Raw genomic sequence first — 13411 nt, 5'->3', positions numbered from 1 at the left:
GGAGATGGTGTGCAGGGGAGTTGGTGGTGGGAGCAGGAGAGGGCTAGTGTGCTGGAGAGTTGGTGGTGGTGGGTGGGTAGTGTGATGGGGAGTTGGTGGTCAGAGAGGGGATAGGGATAGTGTGCTGGGGAGTTGGTAGTGGGAGGAGGATAGTATGCTGGGGAGTTGGAGTGGAAGGGGGCAGGGGAAAGTGGGGATGGTCAGGGCACATGGTTAGAATAAAACAGTAGAACAGAATCAATACAAGGACATTCCTGATTATTTCTGTGGAGTTTATTTGCAGAAGTGACAATCACACAGTGGTGCATGGAATTGTGCAAGGGACATTAGCTAGAAGAAAATGTCTATCAGTGCCTGGCGTGCCATTCGCCCATCCCTCACGTCATCTCTGATGTTGCCTGGTCTGGCACCTGCTGCAGACACTGCATCATCATCCTCTTTGGGTATGTTCACCTCAGGGGATAGGAGTATATATTGCCTTATTGAAATGTTGTGCAACATAGCACGCACAAGCACTATCATCCCTTCTTTTTTAGGAGCGTACATAAGGGCTCCGCTTGTGCGATCTGGGCAACAGAAACATGCCTCAGGAGACCAAACGTCCACTCAATGCACTCACGGGTCCTGCTGTGTGCGTGGTTCTATGCCATGTCGTGCAGTGTTCATGGATCATTCACAGGGATCATCAGCCATGCCAGCTGCAAGTATCCAGAGTCACCTGCCTGGGGAGAGGCACACACATCAATCATTGTGAAATGTGTGTTGGTGGACTAGCATTTTCTCTCAGGGCAATGGACATCATGTGCATTCATATGGGGAATCTAGGACCTGGGCCAACACTGCACAGAATGTGGTTTGTTCCATGCAGTGCATCATGGCCCCAGAGTGCTGGAAGGTGCAGTACCTAAGAATTGTAGTACAGGCACTATCTTGAGCAGTGGGGGCACGGCTGGCCATGTGTCTATCCTGCTCCCTAAGTCCTCTATTGTACTGAACTGCTCAGTTATGGGCTGCCTATTGAAGTGGTACGTAGTCACCATCTGGAAGTCAGTGAGGGTCCAGGGTGAGGGTATGACCCTGGGGATGAGTGCATGTCTTATTTGGGCTCTCCTCCCCTTCCTCCTCCTCACCACCTGTACTGGCCTGGTTGTCCTGCATCTCTACTTCCAGGTGCAGAAGGTGCAGCTACCAGTCCGAGCCCCTACCAAACAATGACAGCATGGTGTTGGAAACAGTATTTGGGGTAGGGAATGTTTTATGTAGCCCTCTGGAGTGCATTGCTTGCACCTGTTTCTTCATTTCTAGCACCTGTGTTCATTTACCTGTGGCTGGTGGCTGGAGGTAAATCTCGGCTGTATTTGTGCCGGTTTTCAGTGCTAATACAGCCGTACATGGACTTATGATATGGCTGTAATTGTGCTTTGTGTTGACATTGCTATTAAAGCTGAATTGTGGTCCAGGGGATTGGCAGCGCTTATTCTGTTACCGCCACATTTAAGGTCTACCACCCAACTCATGATGCGGCCCAATGTAGCTGTACAATTCCACTTTTTTGTTTTAAACTCATTTTTGTATTTTAATATTTTTTCCCAAAACCATAGTTATGTTAACAATGGACTACTAATAACCCAAATATTTCAAAAACATGCAGTCACTGCACGTGTAATGCACTTACAAAAACCCAGAATATGCAAACAAATTACCTTGGATATGTGAAAACTTTCAAGCTCTGAACTTGGTCCCCAAGCCCCTCTATCCTCGCTCCCCAATTTCACATGGTATCCTCTTCCCCCTCCCCACCTCTATCCTGATTCCATTTCATCATTTATTCTCCTCTAAATAGTATTTTTCAACTTTCCAATTTTTTGGTTAACCTTGAATATTACCCCAAATATTCACTAATATATCTGCATCGAGCAAACAAAATGGCAGTCTGTTCATTGCTGAAAAGCCACTCTGCAGCAAAGCACCATGGGAGGTATTATAATTTCGGGAGAAGGCTGTACCCCCTTTTCTGTCAAAATATAAAAAAACAACTGTACGCAATTACCCCAGACTCCACCCATAAATCGAGTTAAAGCTCCATGCCCAAGTTGTTTTATATGTGATACAATTCCATCCAGTGGTTTACACTTTGTGCCCAAGCAAAAAATTGGACTAGGCCTAAACTGTGTTTTTGTTTTCTTAATAAGTTTCAACAGATATTTCCCAAAATGTCCAGACCGGTTCAGTCGTAAGTACAATTTTGTTTGCTAAATTTCAGCCAAATCTGCCATACAAGTCAAAGGTTATAAGCAATTCATTTTTCAGGTTTCCTATGGAACTCAATAATCAAATTAACTATAGTGTTGCGACTGCCACACTAAAAACCTTGGCTAAGAGAGAGTTAAGGTAATTATTTTTAATGCAAAAAAAATCAGCAATCCCATCTAGAGAAAGTCCACCTTAACTGTGCACCCCCTGTCGTGCAATATATGACTGCGATGATGACATCACTGATGACATTGATGACATCACTGGTGACATCACCAGTGACCTCACTATGAACATCATACATCACATCACCATTCAGATCAATAATTACAACAAATGTGACATTACTGATTGCATAAGTTAGAATATTTGTGTTGGCCTCTTTTTATATATATTTTATTTTATTACACTTAACAATAATAACAACATGGCATAGAGCAATACACTGAAACAGAAGTATGATATTAAGTTGGAGCATTAATTTGTGGAATGTAGCAGCATATAGACTTAAAGTAAAAATTTGCAAAGTTATTAGAATGGTTTGGATTTCATGTACTAGTAAACAATTAAAATAATTAATTGCAAGGAAAGTGCCTGATTCTGTTCAATCTAATTCAGGTATTTCAAACATAATATAATACATGTATGTAGTAGTACAAAAAAAAATAAGTGTAGATAAAAGTAGAAACATGTTTAATAGTAATTGTTATTAAAATAGTCAATGTTCACACTTAAATGTGCAATTCTCTTTACTCTAGTAACATAACATGAACATATTCTTTTCTAAATAACAAGCATATAAAAACATAATAACATACAAAGGAAAGAACGTGACCTTGTGCATTGTGATAAAATATGATCTTAGAATTCAAAGTTTGTTTAATATGCAAAATAAATCACTTACTAATACTACACAATCTCGTTTATTGTATAGAAATGAAGATTAGAAAGTAAAATGTTTTAATTATAGACATAGCAATGGTATTACTGATATTTGTAGTTATTTATTTTTCAAATATGTTATGAATATGTATTCCAATATAACAGATTACCATCCAAACTACAAACTTCTTAGATACTATTCTTATTTGTAATAATGTCTGTATGTACTTGCAATTGTAAATACCGCTCAGTACATTTAAAGAAACAAGGGCAGAAGACTTTGTACTGTGTAAGTATGAAATATGTATGAAATATGTACATATATAATGTAAAAAAAGAGTTGTCATATTTCAAAATGTAATCAATCAAACAAGTGACATCTGTGATGACAAGCATGATGCAATTACTGATGACATACGTGATGTCATCAGTGATGCCATGTTTTATGTAATTAGTGAAGTCATCAGTGATGGCATAGCACAGGTGATGCAAAACAGGGTCGTTCTGGCAGTCTCTCTACCAGCCTCCGTCGCGTGGGAGTCTCAACCAGATTTTTAAGCTCACTATCCCTTTCACAGAAGAGAAATATACACAACATATCAGTCTTTAAAATGATGTGCAGGATGTAGAAAGCATGTCCATCACGGGCCTTCGAAATAAATCTATGTTCCTGCCAGCAAATACGACCATGCCCAAAGAAATACTAACATTTGAGTCCCTTATACTCAAGGGGTTTGTTAAAATATTAACCTAAGAAGAACATGCTAAGTTTAACTTACCTAAAGACCAATATATGGCGCTCTGAGAATTAGAACACAATAAATCAGTGGCAATTAAACCTGCCAATAAGGGAGGAGGTACAGTTATACAAGATGCATCTAAATATGATCAGGAAGCCTATAGACAACTGAACCATTTGGAAAATGATACCAAATTAAAAAACGACCCTACAAAAGAATGACAGAAAACCATCAGAGCACTCACTGAACCTGCATACTTAGACGAGTATCTTAGTTCAGAAGAATTCATGTTCCTCAATATTTCCAATCCTAGAATCCCCGCCTTCTACTTGGTACCAAAAATACATAAAAGCAGTACTGCTCCTCTGGGACGTCCAATAGTGTCAGCATGCTTGGCAGTACTGGAACCCATGGCAAAGTATATAGATCACTTCATAAAACGTCTCACCATGGTAGGAGCTGATTATCTTAAGGACACAAGAGAAGAAATACTTCTTATAGAAGGACAACAATTTTATCCACATAATGACTGGTTGGTGACGCTAGACATAGAGTCATTATATACCAATATACCACAACTTCAAGGCTTGGAAATGCTCAAACAAGCTGTTAACACCAGAAGCAACCCCCATAATGTACCTACAGACTTCTTAATAGGTGTTGCAGAGGATTGCCTCAAACGAAATTACTTAATTTTCCAATATGATTTTTTTAATAAAAATAAAAGAACATCTATGGAGGCAGCCTTTGCACCTAGTTCTGCCAACATCGTTGTCAACAAATTTGAAGACAAATACATTTGGAATTCCAACAACCCATTTCGATCTTTCATCACAGTCTATCAAAGGTATACTGATGATGTTCTAATAGTATGGACAGGCAAAAGCATGCAACTGAAGGCTTTTTATGAGTGGATGAAAACCTTGGATGCAAATCTAAAATTCATGCAGACAGACAGATAAACAGTCATACCTTTTTTAGACCTTTTGATTAAAGCACAAGATGGCAAACTAGTGGTGACATTGTATAGGAAACCAACAGACAGAAACGCCATTCTCAATCAGTTTAGTACATACCCCAAGAGTTTGAAGATCAATATCCCTTTCAGCCAATTTTACTAGCTAAACGCCAAACGTCCAAAATACCTTCAACTATCCCTCCGTAAATACCTCCCCTCTCGAGCCCTTCGCTCCTCTACCTCTAACTCCCTCAGGGTCAGTCGTTTTTCAAAGAAATGAGCTGGAGGAAGATCTCTGTCTTCGGCCGGGGCCTCCCTTTGGAACGGCCTCCCTGTCACCTTGAAACTTGAGGAGAACCATCTACGGTTCCAGAAGCTCCTCAAGACCTTCCTCTTCGCTTCTGCCTTTGCCCCGCTTCTCCCCTGCTGATCTGCCCTTTTCCCTCTGCACTCTGCACCTGACCACCTTCAGCCCTTCGGGCCCAGGTACCTGCTCACCCTGCCATCCCCCTGCACTGCCTCCGGGCCACCCCTTGCACTGGGGCCTGTGTCTGTACCCACACAGTTCCCCACCCACTCTTCTTCTGCACTTATCAGATACTCCCTGTCTGACTAACCTAGCACCTTTGCCTCTTACAGGCGGCACTACCACTGCTAACACTCTATTTAATTATTTAGGTACTTACTATTTAGTTTGTTTCTCTCCTATGCTCTGCACTTTCCCTCTTTTTCCCTTCCCCATGCACTTTCCCCCTTTTTCCCTTCCCCATGCACTTGCGCGTTCTCAATGTCACTGGGCCTAGTAAGATCGTTGTTTTTGTTTTCTCCCCTGTTCCCCTCCCTTTGCCTGGTCGCGCTCTGAAACACCTGTGTAAGAGCGCGATATAAATAAAATATCAAATCATATCATATCACTGTTCAAGTCTGACAGATTTCCAATATGAACCTGCAGTCATCACAGAAGTTTTTTTTAAAAAACGGGACAATCTAAATCAATACTAAAATGAGCCTACTAAAAGGCCTGGTATTATGATGAAACATTGTTACAAACTAAAGAGAAAACACAAAACCATAGGATCACATGTGCATCACCAACGGCCCAAATAGAAACAAAATCAGAAATTTCATCCTAATAAATTGGAGGATTCTGCAAGTGCATGAACCAGATTTATCCAAACCCTTGTTTGCATTTAGGAAGGGTAAAAGCATTAGGCAGACACTAGTACATGGCATTAGAGAAGGTGAGACTAATTTGAGAGACCTGAGAAGTCACTTGCAATTGCCACCCCTTACATGACATCATCGATGCTGGCACTGTACAGCCTGTCAATAGACTTCCAAAATTCAGGAATTTTCATACATGGAGACAATATGGGTTCTACAAAAACTAAACAAATTGCAATCGGAGCAACACAGTATATGTTATCCATTGCCCATTCGATTTACTCTATGTATGTAAAACAGAGCGCCTAGTCCACTTTAGGATAAACAAACACAGATCCAGGATTCGGAACAAAAATGAATAAACACCATTAGTTGCACACTTCCTAGAAAAACAACATGGGGCGCCAGACTTGCAATGGTCTGTGCTACAACAGATCAAACAAACCAATGCCCACGTTAATGTTCAAGCACTACAAGCCACAGGTGAAACATTTTGATATCAATTTTAAGAACCTATTTGAATGTACTCAATGAATGTGAAGACTGGACAGTAGTGCTGTGAACAGATTCACATTAGACTGTCATAAGTAAAGTAAGCCCATGCTTATTCTTGCCTTCACTCTTGCTTGAGCAATATGTCAGCTAGCACCTAGACTAGATGCGGAGCACCAAGAGGGACAATATTAGCCAGCTGAGATGGATGACCAGGAGCTCCCAAAGCTTCCAACCACTGTCTCATCTTCTGCACAGGGTGTATTCTTAATAGCAATGTCATTCCTCTAATTCCCTGTCTGTAGGCTCTATACCACCCTACACTTGTCTACGACCTCAGGTCACTGCTCCAAGCAACAACCAATTATCGCCACCCAAGCCCTTTATTGATGTCTACCATCTGCCCTGTTAAAGTTCTCCTTGTCTGAGATGTATCCACTCTTTTGAGCCTCTTACTTCTGCTAATTGTCACACATTATTACTGCTTTATCATTATATTCCATCATATTCCTTTTGTGTTTTTTGTCATCACTTATCAAGCCAAAATGCACGGCTTGGTGATGACATTTATTTAGTTTAACTACCCCAACACATTGGGCCTCATTACAACCCAGGCGTTAAGGGTTTAACGGCGCCTTAACGCCTGATTACCATTTTAACGCCTGCTTTTAGCAGTAAAGTAGGGAACTTACCGCCTGGGTTGTAATGAGGCCCATTGTGTGCATTCCATTTCTATTTGAAAGACCTATTAGCTCCCAGGGCAGATGCAGCAGCCAGTCAAGTTGCCCCAAATGCATGCTGCTCACACCTGCCTCACCATCTTCCCACCCACTCCTCACCACCCCCGGATGCTCACCACCTCCCATCTGCTCCCCTTTCCCACTCCACTTATCTGTTGGTTTCTGAGACCTCTGCACCACTCCTAAGCCATGCCACTACTCATCAACAGTTCCCAGACCATCAAGGAAATGGAAGAGGTAGCCCAAATGGAGGGGCTCTTTCCATTTCCGTGTCAGACTTCTTGGGTAAGTATCTGTTTGAATCAACGGGTCGCAGTGAGCGTAAAATCTATTCATCAAAACAAATGCATTGCTATAAGCAACCTGGTTCTCAAACCTCTGGTGCTGACAGCTATAATTACCCCTCTGCAGGGTTTCCAGGGCCAATGATTGATATAGCTGTCCCCTACCAACAACTTGTCCAGAATCGTTGGTACCTTAGATCATGGTGCATGTTTTAGGCATGTGTAATTAACGGCACGCAGTATTGGCATTGTGACGAATCACCGGTTTCCGTCACTTCTCCGCAGGGGGGAGCCTTTCAGTGTGAGGCTAGGGAGGTGGGCCTGCTCCTCAATACCCTCTCTCTTTCATGTGGAACTCCCTAAGCAACATATCACAAACCCACCTTGAAAAACATCAAGTGAAGATATGAAAAACAAACCAGAATCTGTCATTGTCATCCAAATACTCTAATTGTCCCTGTGAAGAAAAACTTATATTGTACTGAGATGAAGAAAACCACTGGAAGAATACACACAAGATCACTTTGACATTGAGCCAGGGAAGTCCCACAGCAGCATAATAAAAGTGATAGATGGAGACATTGTGAGAAGAGATCCCGTGAGTTTTGAATTGGCTTGCAAATGTATGCTGAAGGAAACGTGGACATGCTACATCCGATGCTAAAGTGAAGCCCAAGTGCAGCTTCTGATGCGTGGCATTGGAAAGGAGACGGGACGTGAGAAACCAAGGTGTCCTGATCGTGAGCAAGAGATAAGTGGTGGCATGACAGCAAGCAAGTCGTTGTGGATCAGTGTTTACATGGGCAGTGCCAATACCACTTCCATTGAGGTATTGCAAAGAGAACCGACTGAAGAAAGAACAGAGAAACCTTATGGGAGTCGAAAGAAGAAATGAGAATCCAACCTGACAAGCGAAAGAGAGGGTGCCAGACTGTTAGGAGCCCCAGTGACATTATCCCCGAACAATCCAGGTAACAGAGAAAACATGACACCTGGGAAGGAGACCGAAGATCATTACTGGGACGCTCATACTCAACGCAGTCGAGATAAGGTATCAAGAGTAAATGAAAAAAGTGAGACTCATTACTGGAAGGCTCATACTTGTCCCAGTGAAAATAACATGTCAAAAGTAAAGGAAGAGAGTGTGACTCATTACTGATAAACTCAAACTCATCCCAAAAAAGATATTTGAAATGTATTAGATATACATCTAGCCCAAAAGGTTTGTATAACACATAAACAAAACATTTACATAAAAAAGATAAGTCAGTGCCAAACATAAAATTCATATACGCTACTAGAACACTTCATTCAATACATCTTAAAATTGCAACAATCTTTAAATAAAATACAACTATAAAATCGGTAAGATTAATATCATTGCCTCTCATAAAATATTTAATTCTTAGATCAATTAAACTTTCACAGGACATTATCAAGTGGTGTAGTGATTCGGAGACATTGTTACCGCATAACCGACATTTTCTTAATGTTTGTGGTAGCCCTAATTTATCACCGTTTGTCTCAAGTGCTTCTGTCATATTGAATTTCATCAATAGGTATGTTCTGAACATACTAATACTTGGGTAAGCTTTTATATACATCGGGGACATATTTCGAGTTAAAAACTCTTCTAGGTACAATCCGCTGTTAGCTTAAGATGCAATGTTAACTGTGTTTTGTTCGTACCAGGAGACATACAATTTCTTTTTCAGACAATTTTTTAAAACCATTAAGGTGGTAGTACCAGGAACACACCCAGATGTCAATTTCCTGTGAGTTCTTTGCAGTATGCCCATATTGCCAATTAACATATTTCCTTCCATACGTAGATATGATTTCACATATGATCGTATCCGTTTGGAGGGTACCCATTTTTTCATAGGCCAGAACACATTGGCATGTGTGTGCATAAGATATTCCTTTGATAGCGAACTCAAGGTACAAATATTCAACACTGAGACTATGTGGTAGTCGCAGTAATTTCCTCAAAAGTTTTGCTTCAAATGTTACTAGACATTTTACAAAGGTGTGGCCCCATATTATCACAGCATAAAGTAGCATTGATCTAACTTTGGCTAAATAGATGGTAATGGCAGCTAATACCGAATAGACATTGTTTCTTCCGACAAAGGCACTCAGAGCATTCGTAGATACGAGACACCAATCTTTCAGTGCACTCCATTGTGAAACCCAATTTAATTTATCATCAATAATAATCCCGAGGTACTTATAAGAAGAAACTTGGTCCACTCTTTTTTTTTTTTTTTAAACTTTTATTTTTATTCAGCTTGGTAGCACAGGTACAGGTGAGCGACAACAGAGCATATAAAATCAAACAATTAGAACATCACAGAATCACATAACAAGTGGAGGGGCTCGCCCCGCGGACAATGGAGAGTAGCAGGACTATACAAGACCCAGTGGAGGGCCATTCAAGGGGCTGCAGGAGATTAACGAGAAGAGGCTGCTGGGGATGTAGGACCTGAGTCGGTGTCGGGGGGGGACATAAATAATCGGAACTTGAACCAGATGTTCCTGGGTCTAGAGCAGGCGGGCTGTTGTACCGCCCACGATTCCTCCGTATCGGAGGCCCAAGTGACTGCTCTGAGCCACTGTGCGTGAGTCGGGGTGGTAGGCCTGAGCCAACAAAGTAGTATTGCCCGCACAGCCAGAAGCATACATAGACCGGCCAGTCTCCTAGAATCTCGGTGCAGGTCAGGAAAGTCATGGAATAAGCATTTCATTGGGGTAGGGGAAATAGGGTGGTCAAGAATAGACGAGATGGTGGAGCAAACAGAGTCCCAAAATTGGGTAAGGCGGGGGCATGACCAGATCACGTGGAAGTAGTCAGCTCCATCGTGGCCGCATCTAGGGCATCTGGGGGAGAAACTATTAGAGATACGGTGTAGTCTGATTGGGGTGTGGTGGTATCTGTGGAGTAGTTTAAATTGAATTAGCTTGAATCGGGAGTTGAAAGAGACCCTCTGGATACGTGAGCACATTTGGGACCAACGGTCTTCGGTCATTTCCACTCCGAGATCAGACTCCCAGGCGAGTTTTAATTTAGAGAATGAAGGGGGCGATCTGGATTGTACCAGGGTATATAGTCTGGAAGTTTTTCCCCTCATAGGGAAAGGAGAGGTCAATTCAGTGATCGCCAGCTCATCCGGCGGTAATGCTGGGAAGCATGGGTACTTATGTTTGAGGACTCTACGGAGGGATGAGTATTGAAGCCACACTGAGGGACGCTGTCTGAGGGACGGTGGGAGGTCAGGCCATTCTATGAAATTACCATCTACAAATATGTCTCGGAGCAATTCAAATCCTGCCTCAGCCCATGTGCGAACAACCGATGGGGGGACCTGTGGGATTCCCGGGAGAAAGTTCCAGATCGGGAAGTTACCATGGAAGGGATGGGTGGTGCCTAGTAATTGCCATGTTTTGGATAAAGCCAGGGATGTGCACCTCAACGGGTCTAATGAGCCCGATTCTATTGGCATGGGTGCGATCACCAGGGATCTGATATCGCGGTCACCAACCGATAACTTCTCTAGTCTGACATGGGGAGGGGGGTCAGATATGTTGAACCAATGTGCAATGTGTTGAAGCTGGGCTGCCAGCCAGTACTTGAGAAAGTCGGGTGCACCGAAGCCACCCATTTCCATCGGAGAAGCAAGGGTCTCAAACTTGAGGCGGACTGCACCCGAGTGCCAGAGAAAAGTATTGAGGGTGCGTGTCAATGTCTGAAAGAACTCAACTCCCGGCCATTGCGGGATATTAACGAATCTATACAATAGCTGGGGGAGTACCACCATCTTCAGTATTCCCACCCTACCTGCCAGTGAGATCGGGAGTTTGTCCCAACCCTGAATTTTTTGCATTAGGTTTGTGAGGTATACTTGATAATTCTTCACGAAAACCCGATCGATATGTCGCGACACCACTATACCTAAGTAGGTGAACTCAGATTGGGCCCAAGTGAATCCAAGAGTATCGGGAGGGGGGAGCGTGCTGGGGGTAAGCGGGAAGAGAGTTGATTTAGCGCAGTTTACCGTCAGGCCCGACATACGGCCAAAAAGAACAACATCCTCCAGTATTGGGGCAAGATTGATTTCAGGAGAGCGAATAAAGAGTAGAGCATCGTCAGCATATAGGGAAACTATATCTGAGACCCCGGCAGTGCGTAGGCCTCTATGGGAATGAGATTGGCGAAGCATATCCGCGAACGGCTCCATCGCTACAGCGAAGATTAATGGAGAGAAGGGACAACCTTGTCTAGTACCTCTAGCTATTTGGAAGAGGGAAGAGCACCGGTCCCCGGTACGGACTCTGGCCACGGGGCTTGAATATAGCAGCTTGACCCAGGAGAGAAATGTGGGGCCGAATTTACATTTATTAAGTACCCGCCAAAGATACCTCCAAGAGACGGAATCAAAAGCTTTTTGCATATCGAGCGTGGCGGCTACCGCGTGGACATCCGGACTCACCCTGCTTATAATATTGAAGAGGCGCCTAAGATTCAGTGAGGTAGAGCGTCCCGGAATAAACCCCGCCTGGTCTGGATGAATGATATGTTGCATGAAGGGGGCCAGACGTAAAGCAAGTAGCTTAGCATAAATCTTGACGTCACAATTGATTAGCGAGAGTGGACGGTAAGAACCACATTGCGTAGGGGATTTACCAGGTTTTAACAGAACAGTTATGGTGGCTTTGCGGAGCTTGGGAGGGAGCTGGCCCGCCTCCAACGATTCTTCCCAAAGCGCGACCAGACGAGGAAGTAGAAGAGACTTGAACCGCTTATAGAACTCAACCGGTATACCGTCCGATCCCGGGGATTTGCCTGATGAGAGGGAGTCTATGGCCTCCGAGAGTTCCAAGGAAGTGAATGGACTCTCAAGGGCTCCGATGGTATCGGAGGAAAGGACCGACAGGGGGAGCTTGTCCAGAAAGACGTCTATTTCTGCTATAGTGGCATTATCCGCGTTAGCATAAAGGGATTGATAGAAGGAGAGGAATTCGGAATTGATATCACCGGGGGAAGTGGCAAGGGATCCATCAGGTCTCTCAACGCCAGGAATGGGAGGAGCGCCAAACTCACGGCGGAGAAGCCTAGCCAGGAGACGAGATGGGCGCTCACCCTCACCATATCTCCTCGCTAGCCCAGGGTTATCGAGAAATCTCTGCTCTCGGTCCGCAAGAGCGCGGAAGGTGTCTAGCTCCGTGCCGATCAATGCAAGGGTCTCAGGAGTATGATTTAATGCATATTGGGCCTCTAGCTCGGATAGTGTGGCCTCGCTCTCGGCAATCTCTCTACGGATGGTTCTAAGGATGCCATTTTCTTTAGAGAGGGCGATGCCTCTGATGTAGGCTTTAAAGGTTTCCCAGAGGGTGGCTTGTGATGAGACAGAGCCGGTATTGGTCTCAAAGAACTCCTCGATCGCCGACTCCAACTCCGAACTGAAGACCGGGTCAAGGAGGGAGAGTGGTTTCATCCTCCAGTGTCTACAACGATCGTGATCCGAGCCCCAGGATAGGGTAAAAGTTACTGGTGAGTGATCGGAGAGAGTCCTGGGGAGAATCGACAAGCTTGAGATGTTCCTTATGAGTATATCAGACACTAGCCATCTATCAATCCGGGAGAAGGAATCATGCACCGAGGAATAGAAGGAGAAGGCGCGGGAGTCGGGGTAAAGAAGCCTCCATGTGTCAAACAGGGCCAGGCGAGGGAGTGAAGAAAGTGTAGTATATGCGGCCCTAGTGAGGTGACGGGGACGAGAGCCAGATCTATCGAGATCCACATCGAATATAGTGTTAAAATCGCCTCCCCAGAGAATAGGTACCAACGGGAAGCCATCAAGGAGGGACGCGAGATGTGTAAAAAATTCAGGATCATCG

Source organism: Ambystoma mexicanum, chromosome 2q (genome assembly GCF_040938575.1).
Source record: "Ambystoma mexicanum isolate Mex_15411 chromosome 2q, UKY_AmexF1_1, whole genome shotgun sequence".
In the NCBI taxonomy this organism is placed as follows: Eukaryota; Metazoa; Chordata; class Amphibia; order Caudata; family Ambystomatidae; genus Ambystoma; species Ambystoma mexicanum.
This window is presented reverse-complemented; position numbering follows the sequence as displayed.